Raw genomic sequence first — 5170 nt, forward strand, 5'->3', positions numbered from 1 at the left:
TACAATATTATCGAGGACTATGGTGGAAAGGGGCACCGCACACGGCTAAGAATATGATCACGTGGATCAACTTGTGTGTCTCTGGGGTGCCCCTGCCTCCGTATATGAAGGACCAAGAGGGGGAGGCTGGCCGGCCAGGAGAGGCGCGCCAGGAGGAGTCCTACTCCCTCCGGGAGTAGGACTTCTCCCCCAATCCTAGTTGGAATAGGATTCGTGAGGTGGAAAAGAGAGAGAGAGAGAGAGAAGGAGGAGGAGGGCGCCGGCCCCCTCTCTCCTTGTCCTATTCGGACTAGGGGGGAGGGGCGCGCGGCCCAAGCCCTGGCTGCCTCTCCTCTTCTTCCACTATGGCCCATTAAGGCCCATATAGCTCCCGGGGGGTTCCGGTAACCTCCCGGTACTCCAGTAAAATCCCGATTTCACCCGGAACACTTCCGATATCCAAACATAGGCTTCCAATATATCAATCTTTATGTCTCGACCATTTCGAGACTCCTCGTCATGTCCGTGATCACATCCGGGACTCCGAACAAACTTCGGTACATCAAAATGCATAAACTCATAATAAAACTGTCAGCGTAACCTTAAGCGTGCGGACCCTACGGGTTCGAGAACAATGTAGACATGACCGAGACACGTCTCCGGTCAATAACCAATAGCGGAACCTGTATGCTCATATTGGCTCCTACATATTCTACGAAGATCTTTATCGGTCAGACCGCATAACAACATACGTTGTTCCCTTTGTCATCGGTATGTTACTTGCCCGAGATTCGATCGTCGGTATTCCAATACCTAGTTCAATCTCGTTACCAGCAAGTCTCTTTACTCGTTCTGTAATACATCATCCCGCAACTAACTCATTAGTTGCAATGCTTGCAAGGCTTAAGTGATGTGCATTACCGAGAGGGCCCAGAGATACCTCTCCGACAATCGGAGTGACAAATCATAATCTCGAAATACGCCAACCCAACATTTACCTTTGGAGACACCTGTAGAGCTCCTTTATAATCACCCAGTTACGTTGTGACGTTTGGTAGCACACAAAGTGTTCCTCCGGCAAACGGGAGTTGCATAATCTCATAGTCATAGGAATATGTATAAGTCATGAAGAAAGCAATAGCAACATACTAAACGATCGGGTGCTAAGCTAATGGAATGGGTCATGTCAATCAGATCGTTCACTTAATGATGTGATCCAGTTAATCAAATAACAACTCATTGTTCATGGTTAGGAAACATAACCATCTTTGATTAACGAGCTAGTCAAGTAGAGGCATACTAGTGACACTTTATTTGTCTATGTATTCACACATGTATTATGTTTCCGGTTAATACAATTCTAGCATGAATAATAAACATTTATCATGATATAAGGAAATAAATAATAACTTTATTATTGCCTCTAGGGCATATTTCCTTCATCTTTTAATTCACGTGAGCAGGATCCTTGACGGGTGCTTGCAGTCTTCCCGGCAGCAGAAGATAAACCCTTTAGTTGGCTCTCTATCACACGGGACACCCATGAGTTGTCTTCATCGTCCAAGTACATGAACTCATTAACAAGACCACCCAGTAGGCCAACCATGCTAGACGAAAAGCGACCCACAATACCAGAAGCTTTAGCAAGTTTTTGATAGAAAAAACAAATAATTAGGTTGTGAGAGACATTAATTACCATGGAAAAACTAGTAAAAATATCACACAAACATAAGTTCGAAAGAAGTTATTCCAAAGTTAGAATCCAAACTTTATAAAAAAAATTACCATCCTAAAAATAGTAAAAGTTACCAGGTCTTTATAACAATGTTTACCAGGAAAGGGAAAAGAAAAATATTCAAACGCACAAAAAAGATTAAAATACATGTTCAGAACAGTTTTGCGGTGCATGAACACGCATGAATTTATCTAGACCTTGTAAGCCACCAAACACAAGCAATATTCTTAGCCATATTAGGGCTTAAGCTGAAAAAAATGATAAAAATAAATAAATATCGTGATAAAACATATGGCAATACATAGAAGGTAAGAAAAATGACAATGGGAAATTACCGGTAATTTCCCATAAGAAAGCTTGTCCCTCTGGACATCCATCCGGAGAACTTTTGATGCCAACTCATTCGTCCACACATTAATTGCAAAATGACCATTAGGCAAGATGATACCAAGGCCAGTTAAGTCAATAGCATCTATATACAGAAGCTAGAAAAACAGAAAAGGTCATTACAATCTAGCTGTTTGGTAGAATAAGATATACAATCCAAAAATCATGGGAACAAAAAAAGAATAGGGGGACTAACATTGTAGAATAGGAGGCAGCCCGTCGTAGGCTTTCCTTTTGAAAGGGCTTTGTGAAGCTGATCCGCAATAAATTTGCACCAGTTGAGGTTTTTTACATTGCCAATATTTTGCTGTGAAAAAAAAGAAAACACGTGAAACAATAGAGGAATGTATGCACACAAGTTAGCAGGGAACATAAGTAGACACTTACAACACTGTTAAAGCATTGTATCACCAAGTACATAAGTACAAAATTACCACATTGTTGAGAAGAAAGCCAAAAATACCATATTGCAAGGCATAAAAAAGTTATCAGGTGCATTACTATATAATTAGCACATTTTTATGAAAGTTATCAGGTGCATTACTATATAATTACCACACTTTCAGAAAAATTTATCAGGTGCATTACTACATAATTACCACACTTCAGATCATAAAAAATATCAAAGGGACAGAAATTACCACACTCCAAATTCAGGGAAAGTTATCAAGTGCATATGTGCATAATCATCAGACTAAAAAGCAAAAAAATTACCAGATAAAAAACAAAAAAGAAAAGAGATAAAAAATGTGAACTATAAAGATAGCTAGATGTGCTTACCAACACAGGATACCATCTGGTGCTGATCTTGTTGGAAGTTGTCGGCGCCATCACAGTGTTGGCAGCAAGCACAAGCCACAAGCACTTGAAATTGTCATCATGCCGGTTAGTGCTCAAGATAAGATTTGATACATCCACAGTTTTAGGAGCATGTCCAAGATCACCAAAAAGATCTTCCGCAAGCTCAAGTTGTGCATCTGTAGGAACCTTGAAATCCACCGCAATATCACCTCGGGGCACATCCATTATACGATGCACAGACTCTTCATTGACCGGTAACCTTCCGCGACCAGGTACAACGCCCTCACGGGAATCAGGGTCGTATAGACCAACAAGCCATTGAGAAAGCCGATTGAACAGATTACCACACTTGATATTCCGCAGACTAGTGAAATCCATGTCATCGATCACGGCCATTCTTTCATCTGACATATCCTTACAGGCAGTCACAAGAGCACTAGGAGAAGCCATGTTCCGATTTGCGGGAGGCTTATGCTTCTTTAAGGGGTTCACCTCCTCAAAGTCATCATCTAATTTGCGCTTCCTTGGCATTGTGACCTGACACACAAGAATAACAAAGAGAAAAAAGTGAGCGTAAAGGATGCACAACTGTTGAATTAATAGTCACACACATATTTGATACATTGGTAACTTGTGAACATACAACAAGATAAGTCATCCACAACAGAGAAGGATGAAAACAAAATAAGGACATGTGTGCTTCTACTAGATATTGAATACCTGATTTTTTTTGCTTATGATACACCGATAAAATGTATGTATCGGGCAAGATAAATTATGCAATTAGGGATGGCAACAACTTACACACAAACACATATATTGGACATCACAACACTAAGTATTAACAAATCAGTGACATGATAAATTTTACAGTGGACTCCTGATAAATTATTCATACCACTGATGGTAATATTCACAATTAGAGTTCATGTAAGTTAAATGATGGCACATCCATCAGTTAGAAACACAAAATGCATCATGAAACGAGACACCACTGATAGTACTAGAACAAACAATCCATCATGACAATCTAAACACAAAACGAGATGAACTGCATATAAAACACACGAACAGTATGGGATTCTCACCAGCAATCTAGTTATATAGGTGGTAATTCAATGCCTTCACTGCAACCATAAGAGCATAATAAAACCGACCCAACATAGATGCAGAGTGAGGAGAGTCGTTGTAAAATCCCCGCACCAAACCCTACCGGCGACCAGAATAACGGCAGAAATCATCATAGGATAACGGCGGCGAATCATGAACGGAGACATAATGGTTTTGCATCTAGAGAAAACCCTAGAAATCAAAATCGAGCCGTGTAGCAGTGGGGATCAGTTCAAAAATTAGGGCAATTACCCATGAAAACGAAAACGGCAAATTAAGCACCGGGACGATGTGCATGCGAAACAGGGGCTAACAAATAGCAAATACACCACGAATTGAACGTATTGGGCGCATTCCTCGTCTGTTCTAACCTGCGACCAACCCGACGAACATCCCGCCACTAACGGCGTCGAGAAACAGAGCATGAACTACTGGGGCGGATGTGAGGGGGATTGAATCGAGACTCACCGGTGGAACAGAACATTGGCGTCGAGAATCGGCCGGAGAAGGCGCCGCCACTCGCCGTCGAGGGAGAGAGAGCGAGGGCGGAGCGGCCGAGAAACAGAGAGCAGAGCAACGCGTGGTTACAAAAAGAATTGAGGGAGTAGTGGGGGAGGGAAGAGTTAAGTCAGCGCAGTGGGGGGAGCCGGTTCGAGCGAGGCGGGCGGGGAGCGACGGCCCACAAACCAGCGACAGAAAAAAAAACGGCTCCCTGGAACGTGTACCGTGCGTTGGATTTAAATGGACGGCATCCAGGTGGTGTGGGGTTTTTGTAATCTGTCACGGGATTGCCAAATACATATTTCGATTTACTTAACCTTCCAAACTAATTCTCTCCCTTTTTATTTTAAATGGGGCGGAGCCCCTCACCCCCCTACTATCAATCACAATCATTCACATCAGTTTGTACGTAAAATCTGTAAGTAATCCTTTGTACGTGTATTTACTCGTTCGGCAGGTCATGTATTTGTTTGGCGCGGTTTCTGGTGATTAGTCTGTTGATGGTCGATGTTGTGTCAATAGTTGTGATGTCGGTCACATGCATTCAATTGTGATTCTGTGGAACCACAGTTGTTGTGGGTTCGTGGCTTTATGATATGTGGTCGCTAAGTGTCAGCCGTACGCTGAAACACTGATCAACGCAGCACTCAGCACGGC

At 42.3% G+C, this 5170-nt stretch overlaps 1 pseudogene; it reads right to left on the bottom strand.

Moving 5' to 3' along the window:
* Nucleotides 1-2706: 2706 nt before the first annotated feature.
* Nucleotides 2707-3560, bottom strand: LOC147978469 (uncharacterized; annotated as a pseudogene).
* Nucleotides 3561-5170: the final 1610 nt, after the last annotated feature.

This window comes from Triticum urartu, chromosome 3A, assembly GCF_056163025.1.
Source record: "Triticum urartu cultivar PI428250 chromosome 3A, HENAU_Tu73, whole genome shotgun sequence".
Lineage (NCBI taxonomy): Eukaryota > Viridiplantae > Streptophyta > Magnoliopsida > Poales > Poaceae > Triticum > Triticum urartu.